Source organism: Echeneis naucrates, chromosome 2 (genome assembly GCF_900963305.1).
Source record: "Echeneis naucrates chromosome 2, fEcheNa1.1, whole genome shotgun sequence".
In the NCBI taxonomy this organism is placed as follows: domain Eukaryota; kingdom Metazoa; phylum Chordata; class Actinopteri; order Carangiformes; family Echeneidae; genus Echeneis; species Echeneis naucrates.
The window spans coordinates 8,256,996-8,280,937 of NC_042512.1; the positions used below are offsets into that span (position 1 = coordinate 8,256,996).

General features: G+C 41.5%; 12 non-coding genes across 12 annotated transcripts; 5 read left to right on the plus strand and 7 right to left on the minus strand.

Moving 5' to 3' along the window:
* Positions 1-104: 104 nt before the first annotated feature.
* trnas-uga (transfer RNA serine (anticodon UGA)) lies at positions 105-186 on the minus strand. The gene has a single exon. It is a non-coding gene; the product is annotated as a tRNA-Ser (tRNA).
* A 997-nt stretch (positions 187-1,183) lies between these two features.
* trnas-gcu (transfer RNA serine (anticodon GCU)) lies at positions 1,184-1,265 on the minus strand. The gene has a single exon. It is a non-coding gene; the product is annotated as a tRNA-Ser (tRNA).
* Positions 1,266-1,542: 277 nt separating this feature from the next.
* Positions 1,543-1,614, plus strand: trnav-cac (transfer RNA valine (anticodon CAC)). The gene has a single exon. It is a non-coding gene; the product is annotated as a tRNA-Val (tRNA).
* Positions 1,615-8,207: 6,593 nt separating this feature from the next.
* On the plus strand, positions 8,208-8,280 carry trnaf-gaa (transfer RNA phenylalanine (anticodon GAA)). The gene has a single exon. It is a non-coding gene; the product is annotated as a tRNA-Phe (tRNA).
* A 1,827-nt stretch (positions 8,281-10,107) lies between these two features.
* Positions 10,108-10,179, minus strand: trnac-gca (transfer RNA cysteine (anticodon GCA)). The gene has a single exon. It is a non-coding gene; the product is annotated as a tRNA-Cys (tRNA).
* Positions 10,180-10,917: 738 nt separating this feature from the next.
* trnat-ugu (transfer RNA threonine (anticodon UGU)) lies at positions 10,918-10,991 on the plus strand. The gene has a single exon. It is a non-coding gene; the product is annotated as a tRNA-Thr (tRNA).
* A 2,837-nt stretch (positions 10,992-13,828) lies between these two features.
* trnat-cgu (transfer RNA threonine (anticodon CGU)) lies at positions 13,829-13,902 on the plus strand. The gene has a single exon. It is a non-coding gene; the product is annotated as a tRNA-Thr (tRNA).
* A 551-nt stretch (positions 13,903-14,453) lies between these two features.
* Positions 14,454-14,525, minus strand: trnaq-uug (transfer RNA glutamine (anticodon UUG)). Its single transcript has one exon. It is a non-coding gene; the product is annotated as a tRNA-Gln (tRNA).
* A 2,776-nt stretch (positions 14,526-17,301) lies between these two features.
* On the minus strand, positions 17,302-17,372 carry trnag-ccc (transfer RNA glycine (anticodon CCC)). Its single transcript has one exon. It is a non-coding gene; the product is annotated as a tRNA-Gly (tRNA).
* A 93-nt stretch (positions 17,373-17,465) lies between these two features.
* trnal-caa (transfer RNA leucine (anticodon CAA)) lies at positions 17,466-17,576 on the plus strand. Its single transcript has 2 exons — positions 17,466-17,503; positions 17,531-17,576. It is a non-coding gene; the product is annotated as a tRNA-Leu (tRNA).
* A 1,117-nt stretch (positions 17,577-18,693) lies between these two features.
* On the minus strand, positions 18,694-18,766 carry trnak-cuu (transfer RNA lysine (anticodon CUU)). Its single transcript has one exon. It is a non-coding gene; the product is annotated as a tRNA-Lys (tRNA).
* Positions 18,767-19,209: 443 nt separating this feature from the next.
* On the minus strand, positions 19,210-19,282 carry trnaf-gaa (transfer RNA phenylalanine (anticodon GAA)). Its single transcript has one exon. It is a non-coding gene; the product is annotated as a tRNA-Phe (tRNA).
* Positions 19,283-23,942: the final 4,660 nt, after the last annotated feature.

A 23,942-nucleotide genomic window follows, 5' to 3' on the forward strand; every position in this document is an offset into this window, starting at 1 on the left:
CATGATTCTTGGACGTCAGGAGTGAAGGCAGTAACTCCAACAGTTCATCCAATATGACCAGGACTGTGGCAGCAAAACGAAGAAGCATGAAAGAAGCAACAGACCGTTGTTGGCAGGATTTGAACCTGCGCGGGGAAACCCCAAAGGATTTCAAGTCCATCGCCTTAACCACTCGGCCACAACAACCACGCACACCAACGCCAGCATTACTCAGCATTTTCCGGCCTAGATAGTTTCGTCCTCAAAGGAAACAGCACCTTCTTGTTGTGAGGAAGCACAGCTGCCAACTCAGACATCTGGAGAGAATTGGACCTGGTAGACCTCCAAGCCTACCTTGGAAGTAATACAGACAAACCAGGTTCAGTCTAAATAGTTCCAGTTTTGTTGTTGCTTCTGTCTGCAGAACTCAAAGGTATCTGGCAGGACCATGATTGCCTTTTGAGCTTCATTAAAAGAGTGCACTCTACTGTGGAGGTCATGAGAAAAAAGTGGGAGGAGTCTTTGATCTCTGTGATGTCATTAGAACCTTTGTGACATCACAGAATCAGCATCTCCTTTGATGGTTACTGATGGAACAGGAAAAGGAGATGCTCTTTGCTCTTTTTCCCCTTTCAGGGTTAATTTACAAAAACAGCATTAATTCTTGGAGCCATGTTTTCTTCAGATCTAACTCGGATCACTCCAATCAGAGACACTGATGAAGTCTTTGTGCATAAGTGCTTCTCTTTGGGGTTGTCCTGGTTGGAATTTGGATAAAAACACTGCGTTTGTTATAGATATAACAAACGCAGCTTTAGTTAATAATGAGATTTTAGTGGTTTCAACCTCAAATCCTTGAACACTGTCTGGTTAACATGTTTCGGTGATATTAGACTTCTATGGACCATTTCACCGTACTGGACCATTTTTGCAGAATCAACAACTAATAACTCCACAGCGAGACTGTGTGACGTCACTGGAGATCAAAGGCATTTCCTGCCTTTCAGTGATCCCCCACGCGACACAGATGGATATGTCACACTCTCACGTTCGCTTCAAATGAATGAGTGCATGCAGTTTCTGTAGTGTAGTGACCATCATGACTCTGAACAAAGTTTGTCTCCTGTTAAAAAAAGGCAATCACCACATTTCAATCTGCTCAACAGCAGGGTACAACTCAGACAGACTAAAGCCAGCTGAACACCGACAAGGATGGGATTTGAACCCACGCATGCAGAGCACAATGGATTAGCAGTCCATCGCCTTAACCACTCGGCCACCTCGTCATGAACACAAAGGTACATGTGATGACAAAAAAACAGCCATTGGGAAGAAGCTGCAGCACCTGAACAGGGACTTGAACCCTGGATCCTCAGATTAAAAGTCTGATGCTCTTCAATAAGATCTGACTTCATTTTCCAAGCTGCCCCCTCGTGGTCATTTGATACACTGCAGGTGGAAATCTCAGTACCTTTTAACCACCACAGCCGCTTTGACAGAAAGTGGATGTGGTGGTTAAAAATTACACAAAACTCCAGAGGACATTGCAACCTGAACATAGTGAGCAGAGTGGCGCAGCGGAAGCGTGCTGGGCCCACAACCCAGAGGTCGATGGATCGAAACCATCCTCTGCTATTTATACACACTACATGAGATTTTCAGCAGCACTGATTAACAGGAAAACATCGAGAACTCTGTCTGTCATATCTATAATATTGATCATTGTAACCTACAGCTGATGAAAACCCAGAAGTACTTTTTTTCTACAACATCTGACTTTAGCAACAAGGAGCTGCTGGGAGACATGAAGACTGTGCAGTTAAGTGACTGGTCAGAGAGAGTGCTGTGTCCTTTTAATGAAACTGTTATGAATTTAACTCAACAACCTTAAACTTTATCAATGAGACACTGAACCCAGGATCTCCTGTTTACTAGACAGGCGCTTTGACCAACTAAGCCACAGCACCACTCTGATGTACAGGGATGTATTTTGGATCTGAAAAAACCCCCAACATACGTGGCTGACCATCATGAGTCTGAACAAGGTTTCTTTAGCATATAATAAACTGTCACATTAATGTCCTGAATGATCTGACCTTTTCCTGTTCCATCAGTAACCATCAAAGGAGATGCTGATTCTGTGATGTCACAAAGGTTCTAATGACATCACAGAGATCAAAGACTCCTCCCACTTTTTAGTCATGACCTCCACCATAGAGTGTTAATGAAGCTCAAAACACAAACGTAGTCATGCCAGATACCTTTGAGTTCTGCCAACAGAAGCAACAACAGAAGTGGAACTCATGAATTTAGCTGATCTCACAAAGAGAGAGAAGCACTTATGCACAAGAATCCATCAGTGTCTCTGATTGGAGTGATCCGAGTTAGATCTGAAGAAAACATGGCTCCAAGAATTAATGTTGTTTTTGTAAATTAACACTGAAAGGGGAAAAAGAGCAAAGAGAATAGAAGTCACATTCAGCAATTTTTTACCGTACATATGATCTGAGGAAGTGACTTTTCCTCAGATCAAACTGTTGAAGGAGAACGAGCAGCTTCTTCCTCACTGACTCACTCAACTTCTGTCTCCTGGGTTTGGATTTGAGCCTCTTTCTCAGGAGCACACACAGAAAAAATAAGATTTTCTATTCCAACAATATACGTGATGTCCTCGTGTATGAATGAATGTTTCACTGATGCAGATTTTTCAAAACAACATCAACAACAATAACTCCACAACGAGACTGTGTGACTGGAGATCATAGGCATTTCCTGTCTTTCATTGATCTCCAACATGACACAGATGCATACGTCACTCTCACGTTCGCTTCAAATGGATGAGCGCATGCGCAGAGAGACACACAGAAATGTCCCTGGACTGATCACTGTAACTTTGTGTTATTGTTGTAAATGAAGTCAGAGTGTATTGAAGTCTATGGGGCGGCTATATGGCGGTTTCACAAAAGTCACACACCACATAATGTTCCTCGTTCTTGCTCTTAGTTAGTATAGTGGACAGTATCTCCACTTCTCACGTGGAAGACTGGGGCTCGATTCCCCGACGGGGAGAGCATGTGCATTTTTAGCTCATTTTAGTTCAATAGCTCATTAACCAGAGTGATAGAAATGAACTCTCTCTGGATCTGACTAATCATATTCGTCGCGCTCGCTGCCAGCAGTTTTGTTTTGAAAACCAACTGGATTCTCTTGCATTTTGAAAGCCCGACTTCCTGCCTGTCTCATCGGCGAGAAAATAAAAGATACAGTCAAATAAAGAAAAAATGAAAAACAAGTCCCTCATTTTTTTGAGGGAGTTCCTGTTTTCTGTTCAAGTGAAGTGAAAGAGCATCCCCGTGACCTTACTGTGACCTGTGGATCTCATTTCTGCAAGCCAGAGTCTGCTACACGTGAAAATAACATACCTTTATGAATGGTAGAATCTGAAAACTTTCACAGGATACATAGGAAATATTATCAGCAAAAGTCACAAATATTTTTAGAATTTTATTGCAAAGAATATCACAATACGTAGAAAATATGTTGTAAGACCGACGGCATAGGTCTCACATTGAGTGATGATTTAGAAAATATTCATTTTACACCAAAATATAAAAAAAGAAAACTTTTTCTGGTATATATGTCACTGACCCAAACACAAATGAGCGAGGACAAAAAAAACCAAAACAAAGCAAAGCAAAAAAAAAAAACAAAGACCAATCAAGTTACAGTTTACGTTTGGTCAACCAGCAAAGATCCTGTCTTTTTCTTGACAGTTGTCACAACCAAACGGTTTCCCTTCTGTATGGACCTCCATGTGTAATTTAAGGCTTTTCTTTCATTTAAATCTTTTCCCAAAAACATCACAGCTGAAGTGTTTCTCTTCTGTATGGACCTTCATATGTGGTTTAATGTGTTTCTTTAGTTTAAATCTTTTCCCACAAACATCACAGCCGAAGGGTTTCTCTTCTGTATGGACCCTCATATGTGGTTTAATGCTTTTCTTTAGTTTAAATCTTTTCCCACAAACATCACAGCTGAAGGGTTTCTCCTCTGTATGGACCTTCATGTGTATTTTAAGTATTCCCTTTTCTTTAAATGTTTTCCCACAAACATCACAGCTGAAGGGTTTCTCTTCTGTATGGACCTTCATGTGTGGTTTAATGTTTTTCTTTAGTTTAAATGTTTTCCCACAAACATCACAGCTGAAGGGTTTCTCTTCTGTATGGACCTTCATGTGTATTGTAAGTATTCCCTTTAGTTTAAAATTTTTCCCACAAACATCACAGCTGAAGGGTCTCTCTTCTGCGTGGACTGCCATGTGTGATTTCAGGGTTCGCCTTAGTTTAAATGTTTTCCCACAAACATCACAGCTGAAGGGTCTCTCTTCTGTGTGGACTACCATGTGTTTTTTAAGGTTTTCCATTAGTTTAAATGTTTTCCCACAAACATCACAGCTGAATGGTCTCTCTTCTGTGTGGACTACCATGTGTTTTTTAAGGTTTTCCACGAAATTAACCGTTTTCCCACAAACATCACAGCTGAAAGATTTCTCCTCTGTATGGACCGTCATGTGTTTTTTAAGGCCTGCCTTTAGTTCAAAAATTTTCCCACAAACATCACAGCTGAATGGTTTCTCTCCTGTATGGACCCTCATGTGCATGTTAAAGATTCCCTTTCGGTTAAATCTTTTCCCACAAACATCACAGCTGAAGGGTTTCTCTCCTGTGTGGACTACCGTGTGTGATTTAAGATCATATTTTCGCTTAAATCTTTTGCCACAAAATGAGCAGCCAAACGGTCTCTCTTCTGCGTGAACTTGCATGTGAAAATTAAGATTGCCCTTCCACAAAAAACTTTTCCCGCAAACATCACAACGGTGATGTTTCTCCCCTGTGTGGGTCTTCATATGAGTCTTAAGAAAAAACGTTTTTTTCCCACGCTCAGGGCAGCTGATGGGTTTCTCATTGTTGTCACGTGTAACATTTACATCATCTTCATCTATTTTCACATCTGACTGGGCCGCTCTGGTTTCATTAGAATCATTCTCACTGATTTCAGTATCAGAGGAGTCTGAGACCTCTTCCTCTGGATCTGGTTGAAGAGGACTCTGTGGATCACAGCTCCTGGCCGGTTCATTCATCTCTTCATCCTCACTCTTCACCTGAAACGGCCTCACAGGGTTCCTGGTCTCCTCCAGTCCTGGTACCTGGTCCTCCTCCTGTTCCTGTTTAAGGACTGGACTCTCTGAATCCTCCGGATCCGGACTGGAGGTGAACTCAGTAGGAACCTCTTTTTTCACCATCAGCTGCTGAACATCTGGAGGAAACGATTCAATAATGAATCCTCTTTATTAGCAACAATATGAACACAGTTATTCCTCCAGCTGCTTCATTCTACATCTGCCAAATACAGTCCTCAGCCTTTCTCACTCATAAAAACAACCGACCCGTTTTGTGGATCAGGACTCGGGGCTGCAGCAGCTCCAGCTGGCTCCTCTGCCGGTCGATCTCCTGCCTGAAGCCCGAAGCCTCCTCCTCATATCCGGCTACCATTCTGTCCACGGCTGCTAAGATCTCCCGGGAGGCGGCGGCGAGTCTGTCGGTGACAAAACCCCGCAGGACTTCTGCTGTGGACATTTTACCTCCTTCACTTTCCAGCTGAGGGACAAAGACTGCCAGTCCTGTTTGTGTGCAGCAAATATACGGATATTATCAGTATGAGACACTTTATCAAAACATTTCCTATATTATTTTTTTAAACATTGATTCAATGTGGTCCTTAACCTGCAATATGCCCTTTAAGGTAACATTTGTGACTTTCTAACTACTGTCTTAACCCTCCACCCTCCATATCATTGATAAAACTTGCTGACTTGTGATTGACTTCTGAAATCACCAACACTACCCCAACAAATACCACTTACTGCTCTCAGAACAGAAGTCTGTGCTTCATTTAGGGAAACGTTGGTGACAAATGCACTAATTTAGCTGATCTGACGAAATGTATTAATTTTTGTCCAAATTCCATCCAGGACAACCCCAAAGAGAAGCACATGTACAACAGGAAGTCTTCCGTCTTTTTATTTGAAATGATCAGTGATGCATTCTAAGATGTCTTTGTCAGTCAGCACTGCTCCAACAAGTAGCACTTACTGAATTCAACAGTCAAGTCAGTGCTCAAGTTAAGGTAACATTTGTGACTTTCAAATTACTTTCTTTGCCCCTAATTGATGAATTGATAAAACTTGTTGTCCTGGTGATTGAAAAAAAGAAGGAATTGCATTCCTCATCTTTTTTGTCCAAATTCCAACCAGGACAACCCCAAAGAGAAGCACTTATGCACAAAGACTTCATCATTGCCTCTGATTGGAGTGATCCGAGTTAGATCTGAAGAAAACATGGCTCCAAGAATTAATGTGGTTTTTGTCAATTAACACTGAAAGTGGAAAAAGAGAGCAAAGAGAATAGAAGTCACATTAAGCTTTCATTTTTACCTCACTTAGGATCTTCTCCTCAAGAGTCTATGCAGCAACTTTCCAGTTGTGTCACTGTTCGAATGGACTTCCTTTCAGGCTTTTACCTGAATTTATCTTCTACCTGAATGAAACCACTCCCACAGCTGCCTGTTTACTTAGTTTGGGCGGTTTGAATGGTCTTGGTAATGGTTTGTAATGAAGAACACATTTAGTCCATCAGGAACAGACAACGATCCTCTTAAATTCATGAGGACCGTTAGCATATGGTGAGAGGACTGTTAACTGCAGTGATTAGGGATTAGGGTTGTGTTGTTGCAGCTGATCTCAAGACATCCATTTAAAATTGCAAATCATCATAATTTTTACTGAATTTCTGAGCAGGACAACCCCAAAGAGAAGCATTTATGCAGAAAGGAATAACTGTAGCATATCTGAGTTAGAGCCTCAGATATGGCTATGGAAGTGCAACAGTCAGAGCTCCATACACAATAACAGTCTTGCTTCTGTTTACCAAAAGCCTCCAAAGTCCACCCTGTATGCTGTATCTCCAAAGAGCTAAAGTCTTGTGGAGAATGTGGGCATCGATACCACTACCTCTCACATGCTAAGCAAGGGCTCTACCATTTGAGCTAATTCCCCTGTATGCATGCTAGTACACATTTTAATTTCTGGTGATGACGTCACCCAGCCCCCCATGTTCTCCTAACAGACCCAAAGTGTTACCGTTCGTTTGTGCTTGAAAAGCTTTAAGTCCATGATTGTGATACATATACTGATCTTTACTTGCACGTTCACAGCGTGATTATATATATTTTGATCTTGGCAGGTGACCGATTGTCTGTAAGTTTTAAAATATGTTGTTAGTTTTATTAACTTTTGGAAATGAATCACTTTATGCGTATTGTTTCTGGAGAGCTCACAGGGGTGCAGTATCTGCTCCGGCAGACCGGTCAGGTGCTGCAGGATGTGCACCCTGATTCACCTCCTCATTGAGGAGCATGATGTGTAATTAAATCTAAAACTGATGTTAGACTGAAGATCTAAAGGTCCCTGGTTTGATCCCGGGTTTCAGCATCAGAGGTGGACCTTGTTTTGACCTACATTTCCAATATTCTGCCTCGTCTTTCAACCACACCACAACCACATGAAATATTGTGAGGTTGAATGCTGCACGCTGACTGGTTGTGTGTCCAAATGGCTTCAAAGACATCTTTCTGCCATTCACTCCTCCAAACCTTTGGACACAGCTTTGAGCTTTCTCACAGGTGACACAGGTGTCATTATTTCAGTGAAGATGTATGTGATATTGTGACCAAGGAACTGTATTCAGGCTCCAGTCGCTTTATGCAGGTCATCTCTCTCTCTGCCATTTACTAATATATATATATTATATTAGTATATTTGTACCAACCAGCACCAACAACTAAAACACTGTTCCTCTTGTCCAGATTCTGCAGGTAAAAGCTGATTCAAAGAAAAGAGGGATTGGCATTCCTCATCTTTTTTGTCCAAATTCCAACCAGGACCAGAACAGAGAAACACAAAGAATTCATCAGTGTCTCTGATTGGAGTGAATCAATAGATTCTGTAATTGAAGTCATCTAACGTCTAAGAAGACATCAATTTAAAACTTGTGATCGTTTTAATTGAAATCCCAACCAAGGTTTGGAAGGGGGGGCGGGGGGGGGGGGGGGGTGACAATGACAGGAGGGTTAAAGAGCAGTGTTAATGGGCAAAAACAAGCAGAACTGTCGCAGAAATAGCTCAGTTGGGAGAGCGTTAGACTGAAGATCTAAAGGTCCCTGGTTCAATCCCGGGTTTCGGCATCGCAGGTGGTACCTGAGTGAGATTCAAACTCATCTTTTTTTTTAGCTACATTTCCAATATTCTCCCTCCTCTTTCAACCACACCATGAAATATTGTGAGGGTGGATGCGTCACGCTGACTGGTTGTGTGTCCAAAAGGCTGTCAAAGACGCCATTTTCTCGTGGAAGATCACAAGATTTTTCAGATGATGTGGTCCTTTTGGCACCATCAGCCTGAGATCTACAGGGTTCATTGGAAAGTCAGTCAGCTCTGCCTGGATACAACAGTGGTCAGGGCTGTATGATGTATGTTTATACTGAAACACTGACAGCTCTCCTCCATCTCCCTCTTTTACTTACTCTGGGTTCCAGGCCTCGTTGGTGCAGCAGGCAGTGTGTCAGTCTCATAATCTGACCAACGAGAAATATTTATGGCACCCAGAGTGAGAAGCAGTAGATACAAACCCACAACAACACTCACACATTGTTTAACACATTCAACATGGAGAATGTTGTCTATCATATCTATAATATTGATCGTTGTAACCTACAGCTGATGAAAACCCAAAAATAGTTTGTTTCTACAACATCTGACTTTAGCAACAAGGAACTGCTGGGATTTAAACACAGGCTGCTTTAACCAGCCAACATACACAACCTTTATCTGCATTGAAATCATTCAGCCTGTTACCGGCTCAAATCCACAGCACTCTACTCAGCTGTTTTTGTTGGATAGTTTCTGGTTTGGTTTCATATCTTCCACAAAACTTCAGGCTGCTCCAAAGGGAGACATGGAGACTGTGACAGTTAACTGACTGGTCAGAGAGAGTGCTGTGTCTTTTTAATGGAACTTATGCTGAGGAAGTTACATGAGTTTAACTCAACAACCTTAAACTTCATCAATGAGGCACTGCGGGGATTTGAACTAGACAGGCGCTTTGACCAACTAAGCCACAGCACCACACTGATATGTGAGGATGTATTTTTGATCTGAAAATACCCCCAACATACGTGGCTGACCATCATGACTCTTCCCAAAGTTTCTTTAGCATATAATAAACTGTCACATTAATGTCCTGAATGTGCTGTGTGTAAATAATGAGGTTCATCAAAACAAAGTCAGAACCAGAGCTCAGGCTGTTGGTACACAAACAAAGAAAGGCATACTTGTGGATTCACAAGATTATATCAGGATCTGACCTTTTCCTGTTCCATCAGTAACCATCAAAGGAGATGCTGATTCTGTGATGTCACAAAGGTTCTAATGACATCACAGAGATCAAAGACTCCTCCCACTTTTTTGTCATGACCTCCACAGTAGAGTGCACTCTGTTAATGAAGCTCAAAAGGCAATCATGGTCCTGCCAGATACCTTTGAGTTCTGCCAACAGAAGCGACTGGAACTGTTTATATATTATAATGGATAAGGCACTGGCCTCCTAAGCCAGGGATTGTGGGTTTGAGTCCCATCTGGGGTGGTTTACAGCAGAGTGGTGCAGTGGCACTTCTGTTGTTGGCTACAAGACATCCTGCAGTGCTTCACTCTCAGTGGAGTTCCTGCTCATCACTTCCTTCATTACAGCTTTGTTCAGCAGAAGGAAATTTGGTGATTAACCGCTTTTCACGCTCGGCAAACTTTAGTAAGACTAATGACAGCCCGTCAGAAAGTTGTGTCCAAATGTTTGGGTGTCAGGACAAAGCAAAGCCGTTTAATTGATTTGTTTTAAACATATTCTTATTTGAGAGAATCAGCACTCATCACAGTGACAAGCCTCCCTCTGTCTTTTCTTTTTCCATTTGTAATTTCAACCCATCCCCATCCCCATGTGAAAACATGTAGTGTTTGGTAGGGGGCACACAGATTTGAACTGGGGACCTCTTGATCTGCAGTCAAATGCTCTACCACTGAGCTACACCCCCCATAAACACACACAGCCCATCACTGCAGATCAGCAGGTCTGACTGAAAACGTACTGTAAAGTATGAACCACAGCACTGCTGGGGTTTGAATGCGAGAGGTCAACACTTGTGCTCACTTGTGTGTCTGAAGAGCTGCTGCCTTTGAGAGATGTGTTTGCTTTCCCACTAAAACTTGAAAATGTATCTAAGTAATACTTATACAGAGCTTTCAGTTGTCACCCCACCACTCAAATTGTGAAACTGACATGTGCAAATATGGAATGATGCAATAACAGCCAAACAAGTAGTTGAGTATGTGATTTTATTTATATTTAGCATGCAATGTCTCAGTCTCTGCTGTCTGTTCCACAGAAGAACATGACAGTTCAGCGGGCTGACATGAACGTGCACAGTGTGATTATATATAGTGAAAGTATCTCCAGGAGTAAAATGATTAAATCACGAACTCAATCTAAGTTGACAATCTCTGTATTATATCAGAGGCCCTTTGCGGTACATATACTTATCTTTATTAGCATTTGTATCTGTACACACACGCACACAATCACACACACCACGTTTTCCAGCCCTCATGGTTCTTGGGGAATCCATACATGTGGAAACCCTTCTCGGACTGATTGGAGCATCCAAACGCTGCACTCCTACATTAAAACAAACCACTTTACCATCAACCTCAGCTGCAGTATACACATTACACTTCCATCACCAGATCCTCTGTATATACATGTACTTCAGAGTGGTGCTGTGGCTTAGCTGGTCAAAGCACCTGTCTTGTAAACAGGAGATCTTGGGTTCAAATCCCAGCAGTACCTTGCGCATAATGTTAAATGTTATAGATATAACAGGCACAGCTTTAGTTAATAATGAGAATTTAGTGGTTTAAACCTCAAATCCTTGAACACTGTCTGGTTAACATGTTTCGGTGATATTAGACTTCTATGGACCATTTCACCGCACTGGACCATTTTTGCAGAATCAACAACTAATAACTCCACAACGAGACTGTGTGGCGTCACTGGAGATCAAAGGCATTTCCTGCCTTTCATTGATGCCCCACGCGACACAGATGGATACGTCACACTCTCACGTTTGCTTCAAATGAATGAGTGCATGCAGTTTCTGTAGTGTAGTGACCATCATGACTCTTAACAAAGTTTGTCTCCTGTTAAAAAAGGGCAATCACAACATTTCAATCTGCTCAACAGCAGGGTACAACTCAGACAGACTAAAGACAGCTGAACACCAACGAGGATGGGATTCTAACCCACGCGTGCAGAGCACAATGGATTAGCAGTCCATCGCCTTCACCACTCCGCCACCTCGTCATGAACCCAAAGGTACATGTGATGACAAAAAAACATCCATTGGGAAGAAGCTGCAGCACCTGAACAGGGACTTGAACCCTGGATCCTCAGATTAAAAGTCTGATGCTCTTCAATAAGATCTGACTTCATTTTCCAAGCTGCCCCCTCGTGGTCATTTGATACACTGCAGGTGGAAATCTCAGTACTTTTTAACCACCCCAGCAGAAAGTGACAGAAAGTGGATGTGGTGGTTAAAAATTACACAAAACTTCCACATATTCCAGTTTATATGCTGCAGCTCAGCTATCTATGAGCAGAGTGGCGCAGCGGAAGCGTGCTGGGCCCATAACCCAGAGGTCGATGGATCTAAACCGTCCTCTGCTAATGGTGTTTTAGCAACAGCTAGCTGTTCACTATCCAAAGTTTGTTATATGTGAAGATGACATCATTACAATAGTAATTGAAAGGTATCAAAGGCATTTCCTGTCTTTCATTGATCTCCAATGCTACACAGATGAATACGTCACGTTTGCTTCAAATGGTTGAGCGCATGCGCACAAAGGCGCACAGAAATGTCCCTGGACTGATCACTGTAACTTTGTGTTATTGCTGTATCTGATAAGTTAAGGACCATAAACTTTCTATAAAAGTGGATGTGCTGGTTAAAAAGTACTGAGACTTCCACCTGCAGTCTATCTAATGACCACCAGGGGGCTCCACTGGTTGGAAGTGTAAGCAGTTAAAGCTCTTTAGTATAGTGGACAGTATCTCCGCCTGTCACGCAAAGGACCAGGGTTCGATTCCACGACGGGGAAACCACAGGCATTTTTCTGTAATGTCTCATTAACCAGAGTGACAGAAGTGAACTCTCACTGTATCTGACAGGAGGCCCCTGTGGGGCAGCCTTTGTGTTTACTTTACTTTGCCTTTGTGAAATCACATGTGATTCAGATGTAAACATTCATACATTCAGATGTAAAACATTTTGAGGTACAGAAAGCACCACACAAGCATTTAAAAATAAAGCTAATTTAGATAATTTTATTTGTATCTTTAGCTCAACAAAGCGCAACACAGCGTGCCAGCATTCAACTTCCCAGCAGTGCCTCTTTATTGAAGTTTAAGGTTGTTGAGATAACCTCATGTAACTTCTTCTGCAGGAGTTTAGTCAGTAATTTGGTTGAGTGAGTAAGCAGGATAATATGGAGCAGTAATTTTAGTAATTTCCAACACCGTGGAGATGATGTTTGGAACTATACGAGGCCGCATCGAGGCAGCATCTTTCCCTAGTGGCTAGGATTTGGCGCTCTCACCGCCGCGGCTCGGGTTCGATTCCCGGTCAGGGAAAGTGTTTTCACTGAAAAATACAGGTGATTGAAAAATTGAATTATTTGGAACTCTCTCGAAATAGCTTTGAAACCTGTTGATGTTGTTAAAGCAGCCTTTTCTATAATTACTGAAGTGTGCTTCGACAAACACAAAATCTTTCCCAGATGATCACATCCACTTTGACAGAAAGTGGATGTGGCGGTTAAAAATTACACTAATCTCCAGAGGAGACTGCGACCAGAACACACTGAGCAGAGTGGCGCAGCGGAAGCGTGCTGGGCCCATAACCCAGAGGTCGATGGATCGTAACCATCCTCTGCTGTTTATACATACTGCTACATATACATACTGGATGTCCCATCATGAGACATGACTTTTTCAGCAGCACTGATTAACAGGAAGACATGGAGAATTTTGTCTGTCATATCTATAATATTGATCGTTGTAACCTACAGCTGATGAAAACCCAAAAGTAGTTTGTTTCTACAACATCTGACCTGAGCAACAAGGCTCTTTGACCAACTAAACCACAGCACCACTCTGATGTACAGGGATGTATTTTGGATCTGAAAATACCCCCAACATACGTGGCTGACCATCATGAGTCTTATCAAAGTTTCTTTAGCATAAAATAAATTAATTACATTAATGTCCTGAATGTGCTGTGTGTAAATAATGAGGTTCATCAAAACAAAGTCAGAACCAGATCTCCGGCTGTTGGGACACAAACAACTGTGTCCCAACAGCCTGAGCTCTGGAACATTTAATTAAAGAATACATTTCTGACTGGAAATGTCTGTTTATTGTTTATCACTTGTTAGGATCCCTGTTAGCTGTCACTGAGGCAGCAGCTACTCTTCCTGGGGTCCAAATGAAAATGCACATCTGCAGTCAAACAGGTTCAGGTAGATGCAGAGTCCTACATTAAAACAAACCACTTTATCATCAACCTCAACTGCAGTTTACACATTACACTTCCATTACCAGATCCTCTGTATATACATGTACTTCAGAGTGGTGCTGTGGCTTAGCTGGTCAAAGCACCTGTCTCGTAAACAGGAGATCCTGTGTTCAAATCCCAGCAGTGCCTCATTCATAATGTAAGATGTTGTAGATAGACACTTACACATGGGAAGTGCATGTTCTACCACTCTGCATGGTCTGGCAGCATTCTGAGCTCCTGCAACTCTGATGAAGCCTTTTGGATGAGATGAGGACATTGATGATGCTGCTGAATTTAGGTCACCTGCACTTATGTCAACAGTCAGAGCTCCATACACAATAAGAGTACTGAAGAAAAGTACTTTAAACATGAGCTCTGTGTCACATTCATGCAGCTTGTGTAGAAACAGTTCATTCCATCAGAATGAACCTTCACCTGTTAAGGTAACAGTTTGGTAACAGTTGAGGAGGAAACTATCCAGGCTGGAAAATGAGAAGTCATTTCTACTGTGTTCTGTGCTGAAATAGCTCATTTGGGGGAGCGAACAAAAGTACCCACAACAGCTGCTGAAACCCAGGATTGAAACAAAGGAGAAACTGTTTCATGAAGCCTCCTCTCTGCTCAGGGGTGGATCACTGTTTTGGGTGGAGTGGAGTTACTGTTATATGTAGTCACTATCCCACTAAATCAGAAGACAGAGGTTCCACCGAGATTTGAACTCGGATCACTGGATTCAAAGTCCAGAGTGCTAACCATTACACCATGGAACCACAGGACTGCTAGCTGATCTTTATCAAAGGCGCTGGCTCGAGGTTCCAGTGTCGAGGGACGTCATTGATGGAGCCAAACCGTCTCCACTTCTTATATGGTGAATGTGTGCTTCTTTGTTTTTTTTTTTCTTTTGCAAGAAAATGTAAAATAAAATAAAACTTAAAAGTGAGCTGAAAGGAAAGGACCTGTTCTGTGTTAAGTGTCACTGATGACTTTTTGTGTGTGTGGGGGTGTTTTGTTTTGAATTTCTGATCTTTGTTGTCCATAAAGAAAGGCATTAACAAAGCCCCACCTGTCATGTCTCTATTCCCCACCAGTGGGGTGGAGCCCACACTTTAAGAACGGCGGCCCTATAAGCATCCAACAGCATCACTGAGTCAGGAGCAGCACAGTGACAACTGTACACATTACTGGAGAAAGTGATAAATGACATTCAGCCAGTGCGTTAGAATAGCAGAGGAGGGTTTCCATCCATCAACCTCTGTATTATGGGCCCAAAACACTTCCGCTGCTCCACTCTGCTCATAGCAGGCTGTGCTGCAGTCTCTTCTGGATCTGTGGGTTCAAATCCTCTGTGCTGTGCTGTGACCCAGCTTCTTTGTCTGAGGGCCCTCTTAGGAAAGATCCTTACTGATGAATTTGTTTTGCTTTAATTCCCATCTGTCCTCATTCAACTGATTCATCAATTAAATGTTGGTAGAACATTTATTTGAATATTATTCATTATTGAATCGTTTCCTCCAGATGTTCAGCAGCTGATGGTGAAAAAAGAGGTTCCTACTGAGTTCACCTCCAGTCCGGATCCGGAGGATTCAGAGAGTCCAGTCCTTAAACAGGAACAGGAGGAGGACCAGGTACCAGGACTGGAGGAGACCAGGAACCCTGTGAGGCCGTTTCAGGTGAAGAGTGAGGATGAAGAGATGAATGAACCGGCCAGGAGCTGTGATCCACAGAGTCCTCTTCAACCAGATCCAGATCCAGAGGAAGAGGTCTCAGACTCCTCTGATACTGAAATCAGTGAAGATGATTATCATGATACCAGAGTGGCCCAGTCAGATGTGAAAATAGATGAAGGTGATGTAAATGTTAGAAAATGTGACAGCAATGAAAAACCCATCAGCTGCTCTGAGTGTGGGGAAACGTTTAAAAAAAAGTGGGATCTGAAGATTCACAGTGTAGTACACACAGGAGAGAGACTGTTCTGCTGTGATGTTTGTGGGAAAAATTTTTTGCAGAAGGCCAATCTTAGGTTTCACATGGTAGTTCACTCAGAAGAGAGACCCTTCAGCTGTGATATTTGTGGGAAAAGGTTTAAACGAAAGAAAATCCTTAAAGCACACATGGTAGTCCACACAGAAGAGAAACCCTTCAGCTGTGATGTTTGTGGGAAAAGGTTTAAACGACAGAAAATCCTTAAAGATCACATGGTAGTCCACACAGGAGAGAGACCCTTCAGCTGTGATGTTTGTGGGAAAAGGTTTAAACTACAGAATATCCTTAAAGCACACATGGTAGTCCACACAGAAGAGAGACCCTTCAGCTGTGATGTTTGTGGGAAAAGGTTTAAACTACAGAACGCCCTTAAATCACACATGGTAGTCCACACAGAAGAGAAACCCTTCAGCTGTGATATTTGTGGCAAAAAATTTAAACTAAGGCGAAACCTGAAATTTCACATGGAGGTCCATACAGAGTGGAAACCGTTTGGTTGTGACAAATGTTAAGAAGAGAAAGACCGAAGCAGGTGACTGCAGGATCTTTGCTGGTTGACCAAAGGCAAACTGTAACATGCTTGGTAATTTGTTTTTACTTTTGCTTTGTTGTTTTTTGTCCTCACTCAGTTGTGTTTGAGTCACTGACATATATACCAGAAAAAAAGGTTTTGTCAAAGAATTTCAATAAAACGCAGAAAAAATGTTGACTTTTGTTCTGCTAATTCATCTTTATAGAAACATGTGTTTTTGTTTTTTGTTTTTTTTATTTGCAATCAGAAATTATGTGACAATTTGTTGTATTATGCCTAAAATATGCTGTGATATGAAAATAATATAAACTGAAAATGGATTAAACCTGTAAGTTACTCACTTTATCAAAGTCATTTATCAGAACTAAACGGTGATCCATTGTAGTTTTGTGAAAATGAGCATTGAGCATTAGTTTCTAAATCATCGCTCAAAGTGAGACCTATGCTGTCGGTCTATCAACATATTTTCTACTTATTGTGACATACTTTGCTATAAAGTTCTCCCAATATTTGTCACTCTGTGATGCTGTTTTCTATGTATTCCATGAATGTTTTCAGATTTTATCTTTAATAACAGACTCTGGCTGGCCTACATCTGAGCTAAAGATACAAATAAAATAATCTAAATCGGCTTTTATTTTGAAATGCTTGTGTGTTGCGACAGCTCCTGTTCTTTCTGTAGCTCAAAGCGTTAAGGAGTTCAAACACAGCAAAACATATTAAACGATAAAAATAAAGATTTGAACAAGGAATGAAAATCTGAACAACAATGCAGAAAACTTTAACTTGTTGTTTCTCCGTCTTGTACAGCACACAGTGGAAATGACTTCTCATTATTGCTTCCATGGCCTGGAAGTGGAACTTCGTGAGACTGACAAACTGCCTGCTGCACCAACGAGCCCTGGAACCCAGAGTAAGTAAAAGAGTGAGATGGAGGAGAGCTGTCAGTGTTTCAGTATAAACATACAGCCCTGACCACTGTTGTATCCAGGCAGAGCTGACTGCTGCTTTTCATGGTGAGCAGTGACCATTGCATTGGCCGGGAATTGAACCCGGGCCTCTCGCATGGGAGGCGAGAATTCTACCACTGAACCACCAATGCTGACTGCACAGCCAAACCCACCTCCAATATGATGGCAATGCAGAGTCACACTTGTCACATGGAAGTAATTCAAATTCAAACAACCACCTGTCTGTCAGGATGGCCGAGTGGTCTAAGGCGCCAGACTCAAGGTAAACTCCTTCCTTCACTGAAGGGCATTCTGGTCTCTGAATGGAGACGTGGGTTCGAATCACACTCCTGACAAAGAAAGCCTTTTGCAAAATTTGTTAACCAAACTCATCCAAAGTGGATGAAAAATCTGTATAAAATGTGAATTTGACTTTTTCACAATAAAGGGGTTAGGACTGAAAACACTAAAGCCTGTGGCTCCCTGTGGTAGGAATGGACAGCAGTTGTTGGACTAAAGATAACTCAGCTGTTACTGAATCATCTGTAGCTCAGTCAGTGGAGCATCAGAAAGGAGCAGCTGTTCTACTCCGAGTCTCTCCCAGATGTCTGAGCTCCTCAGAAACCTGTCTAACGTAGCTGAGTTAGATGCTAATCATGTCTATTGAATGTTGTTGAAGAACACATGCAAACAGAGAAAAGACAAGTGTAGAGTTCTTACCTGATCTCTGGGGAATATTTGCTACAGGTGCTGCAGGATGTGGGTCAAGGTGCTGGGTTGATGTTCCAGTATCAAGGGAGACACTGTTGATGGTGCAAAACCATACGGTGGATGTGTGGGCAGAACTGATGCTGTCAGCTTCAGTCTCTGGACAGAAACTGTTAGGAAACAACTTCATTCTCTGTTTGTTTTTCCACAGAGGAAGTGAAGTCACACACCACATGATGTTTCTCTTTCCTGCTCCTCGTTAATATAGTGGACAGTATCTCTGCCTGTCACACAGAAGACTTCAAACCTTCAAACTACTGATGCACCGATATGAAAATTTTCCCCGATACCGTTATCAATATTTTCCCTGAACAGGAATCGAACGCTGGCCGCGGCAGTGAGAGCGCCAAATCTTAGCCACTAGACCTAGCCACGTCTACCACTGGGTGCACATTATTCACATGTTCAAATTCAAATAATACAATAAATTCAATAAATCCCAGCACTTCCTTGTTGCTCAGGTCAGATGTTGTAGAAACAAACTACTTTGGGGTTTTCACAGCTGTAGGTTACACCTGTGAGAAAGCTCAAAGCTGTGTCCAAAGGTTTGGAGGAGTGAATGGCAGAAAGATGTCTTTGAAGCCATTTGGACACACAAGCAGTCAGCGTGCAGCATTCAACCTCACAATATTTCATGTGGTTGTGGTTGAAAGACGAGGCAGAATATTGGAAATGTAACTTTGGGTCTAAAAAAAAACTGCTTATCGCCCAACGTGGGGCTCGAACCCACGACCCTGAGATTAAGAGTCTCATGCTCTACCGACTGAGCTAGCCGGGCTGCTAGAAATTCAAAACATCCTCCAAAAAAAAAAAAAATCGCCAAAAATCATTTCAAAATAAAAGCCGGTTTAGATTATTTTATTTGTATCTTTAGCTCAGATGTAGCAAAGCGCAACAATGCTGTCGATAAGGATCTTTCCCATTTGGGTTACTTGAAGTGATGGTGGCCACTGATGCAACACTCCGTTTATAACAGTTTTACATTTAATTAAATACTTCACTGCAAAAATGACACACATATGACATTATGGGAAATCTCAAAACTGTTTGGAGGAGAAAATGGAAGAAAGATGTGTTTGACAGCCTTTGGGACACACAACCAGTCAGCGTGACGCATCCAACCTCACAATATTTCATGCTGTGGTTGAAAGAGGAGGGAGAATATTGGAAATGCAGGTCAAAAAAACCTGAGCTTGAACCTCACTCAGGTACCACCTCTGATGCCGAAACCCGGGATTGAACCAGGGACCTTTAGATCTTCAGTCTAACGCTCTCCCAGCTGAGCTATTTCGGCTGGCTGAGCCCACTAATGCTGGATGTTCTGTTCACCATCCACTTCTCCAAAGTCCCACAGTGAAGGCCCTGGTCTGATCATTCTGTTCTTCAAACTGTTACCAAGCCCACAGAAACTTCCTGCTGAAGGGGGACAACACATTTATTCAACAAACTGGAAAAAAGTCCAGAGTCACAATTAATTATCCAACGTGTTTGTTGTCTTGATTCACTTGGATTCAGTAAATGCTGCTTGTTGGGGCAGCGTTAACTGAATCAATGTCTTCTAACTCAGATCACATCAGTCAGAGACACTGCTGATTCATTTCTGCATGAGTGTTTCTCTTTGGGGTTGTCCTGTTTGCAATTTGGACAGAATATTTTATTTATTTCTATTTATTTTTTAAAATCAGCCAAAGTCATGAATTTGTCATAAACATTTCCCGAACATGATTCATGATGATTCATGATTCACGCTGCTGTGTCCTGGTATGAAGCACAGTGGTTCTGTCAATGTGTCCTTTCTTTCTTCTTACCTTATGTTACCTTAACTGTTAAATTCAGTAATAGCTACTTTTTGTTTTTTTACTTTTTTATTTATTTCCACCGTTATCTACAGTCATGCTAATTCTCAACTGTACATATATTCTTACTGGCTTCTTTTGTAAATATATTCATACATTTTATTTTTTACTTCATCTTTTATCTTTCTTATTTTATAATTATATTTTGTACCACAGAGTTGTCTTTAAAGTTTGTTATACGTTGTGTATGATGGCAATAAAAACATTCTAATTCTAACTCTAATTCTTTGAGGTTGCTCTGGTGGAAATTTGACCCGTTTTTAATGATTTCTTGAGATCAGCTAAATCTATGAATTTGTCATCAACATTTCTGCAACTGAAGAACAGACTTGTGTTTTCAGAGCAGTAAGTGCTATTTGTTGGGGCAGAGTTTGTGATTTCAAATGTTTTTCATTCCATCCAAGGATTAACCAGGACAGAGAGTTTATTTAACAATTTGGTGGAAAGAAGTTTTGGTTAGAATCAAAACAACAACAAAGATGGCCATTTTGAAAAGATAAGTTCAGATCAGCTGCAGCAACATTAATCACCAGAGTTAACAGTCCTCTCATCATATGCTAACGGTCCTCATGAATTTAAGAGGATCGTTGTCTGTTCCTGATGGACTAAATGTGTTCTTCATTACAAACCATTACCAAGACCATTGAAACCGCCCAAACTAAGTAGACAGGGAGCTGTGGGAGTGGTTTCATTCAGGTATAAGATAAATTCAGGTAAAAGCCTGAAAGGGAGTCCATTGGAACTGCAACACAACTGGGAAGTGGCTGCAAAGACTCTTTGGAGGAGATCATGTGAGGTAAAAATTTGAGCTCAATCTGACTTCTATTCTCTTTGCTCTCTTTTCCCCTTTCAGGGTTAATTCACAAAAACGACATTAATTCTTGGAGCCATGTTTTCTTCAGATCTAACTCGGATCACTCCAATCAGAGACACTGATGAAGTCTTTGTGCATAAGTGCTTCTCTTTGGGGTTTTCCTGGATGGAATTAAAGTTTTGATAGATTTCTTTAAAACAGCTAAATTCGCGAATTTGTCACGAACATTTCCCGAACTGAAGCACAGACTTGTATTCTGAGAGCAGTAAGTGCTATTAGTTGGGGTAATGTTGGTGATTTCAAAAGCCAATCACAAGCAGATGAGGTTCTATCAATTTTTGGGTGGTGGGGGTTAAGAAAGTAATTTGAAAGTCACAAATGTTACCTTAACTTGAGCACTGACTTGGCTGTTGAATTCAGTAAGTGCTACTTGTTGGGGCAGTGCTGACTGACAAAGACATCTTAGAATGCATCACTGATCATTTCAATTAGAAAGACTGATGACGTCCTTTTGTACAAGTGCTTCTCTTTGGGGTTGTCCTGGATGGAATTAAAACCAGTTTAAATAAATTTCTTAAAAGCAGCTGAATTTGTCATCAACCTTTCCTGAACCGAAGCACAGACTTGTGTTCAGAAAGTAGTACATGCTCTTTGTTGGTGCTGTGTCAATGAATAACACAAATTTGAATCTCTAGTTTTGGTTGGAATTGGTTGGAAAACAAAAGAAAACAAAAAAAAAAAGCAAAGATTCCCATTTTGAACAGATTTGGTCAGATCAGCTGCAGCAACACTCCCCTAATAACCAATCACCACAGTTAGCTGCCGTCTCACCATATGCTAAAGGACCTCATGAATTTAAGAGGATCGTTGTCTGTTCCTGATATGAACAATTACCAAGACCACTGAAACCGTCTCAACAAAGTAGACAAGTGGGAGTGATTTCATTCAGACACAACAGGGAAGTGGCTGCAAGACTCTTTGGGGGAGATCATGTGTGAGCTATTTAACCCGAATCACTCCAATCAGAGACACTGATGAAGTCTTTGTGCATAAGTGCTTCTCTTTGGGGTTGTCCTGGTTGGAATTTGGACAAAAATGATGAGCAATGCCATTCCTTCTCTGTCAATCACCCCAACCGCAACTGCTATCAATGATATGGGGGGTGAGGATTAAGAAAGTAATTTGAAAGTCACAAATGTTACCTTAACTTGAGCACTGACTTGACTGTTGAATTCAGTAAGTGCTACTTGTTGGGGCAGTGCTGACTGACAAAGACAACAACATCTTCTTAGAATACAATACTGATCATTTCAATTAGAAACACTGATGTCTTTTGTATCAGTGCTTCTCTTTGGGGTTGTCCTGGATGGAATTTAAAAAAAAAAAAACAGTTTTCTTCAGATCAAATGAATGAGTCATCAATATTTCCCGAACTGAAGCACCAACTTGTATTCTGAGAGCAGTAAGTGCTATTAGTTGGGGTAGTGTTGGTGATTTCAGAAGTTTTCCTTCCTTTACCCATTTCCCATTAGACTCTTAGAATCTAACTCAGACCACCTCAATCAGAAACGCTGATGAATTCTTTGTGCAAAAGTGCTTCTCTTTGAGGTTGTCCTGGTTAGAATTTCAACAAAATGATTCCCATTTTTAACAGATTTCTTCAGATCAGTTGAAACAACACTGCCCTAATCAATAATCACCAGAGTTAGGTCAGAATTGAAGCTTAATGTGACGTAGCCAATTCAACGAGTCATTCAACGATGACTATTTTCTCCATGAATGTTTCTATTCTCTTTGCTCTCTTTTCCCCTTTCATTGTTAAATGGCAAAAACAACAGTAAGTCTTGGAGCCATGTTTTCTTCAGATCTAACTCAGATCACTCCAATCAGAGACACTGATGAAGTCTTTGTGCATAAGTGCTTCTCTTTGGGGTTGTCCTGGTTGGAATTTGGACAAAAAAGATGAGGAATGTCATTCCTTCTTTTCTTCAATCACCAGGACAGCAGATATTATCAGTGATATGGGGGGTGGGGGATTAGGAAGTAATTGAAAGTCACAAATGTTACCTTAACTTGAGCACTAACTTGACTGTTGAATTCAGTAAGTGCTACTTGTTGGGGCAGTGCTGACTGACAAAAACAACTTAGAATGCATCACTGATCATTTCAATTAGAAAGACTGATGACGTCCTTTTGTACAAGTACTTCTCTTTGGGGGTCCTATGAGCAGAGTGGCGCAGTGGAAGCGTGCTGGGCCCATAACCCAGAGGTTGATGGATCGAAACCATCCTCTGCTAATGGCTTTTTAGCAACAGCTAGCTGTTCACTATCCAAAGTCTGCAGTATTTGAAGATGACATCATTACAATCGTAAAAATGCCATACTGAAGCTGCACTAGCTGAAGAGGGAAGATCTTCAGTCTTGAAAACAAACTTCAGTATTAACCTTTCTTGTTTTAACTCCCAGCAGTTTTCCATAGCAGTGGAAGTAAAGCAAATTTCAGTACCCAGTCTGCCTCCTTCGATCTATTCACCGCTTTTTTTCCAAAGCTTAGCTTGCATGCCAGCCCAGGGGAATTAGCTCAAATGGTAAAGCGCTCGCTTAGCATGTGAGAGGTTGTGGGGCTCATCTGCATGGCAGTGAAAATTAGTTCCAGTTTTGTTGTTGCTTCTGTCGGCACCACTGGAGCCTGTGACTTGTCCCTCCTGACACGTTCTGTGAAACAAACTCTTCCACCCGAAATGGCTCAGTTGGGAGAATGTTGGACTGAAAATCTAAATGTCCCTGTAAACAGCCCACAATAAGTTTTGTGTCTTATTTGGCAGAAACTGCAAGCAAAAGCTGTAATACAGGAAGTGATGAGCAGGAACTCCACTGAGAGTGAAGCACTGCTGGGGTTTGAATGCAGGATGTCCTGTTTACAAGACAGACACTTTAAGCAGCTCAGCATCATAACCTCTATAAAAAGCCATCATCAATGGAGATCCAGTTATTTCAACCCAGGGGAGTTGGAGGTCTGAAAGCAGGCCCATGGAGAGGATGAGAACATGTTTCCCCGTAAATATAACACCGCTGCAGCAGCAAAGGAGAAACAGCATGAGAAGCATTTACTACTCAAGTCAACGTGTAAGTTTAGATGTACTCTTCAATTGATTTTACATTTACCTTTAAGAGGTAGTTTACAGTTATAAATATAAATGGGAATAAAATCAGATTTTCATTTCATCATCAAGAGGATGTCTCCACATGCACACTTGTTCTTGGTGTTTTCACTTATTTTTAAA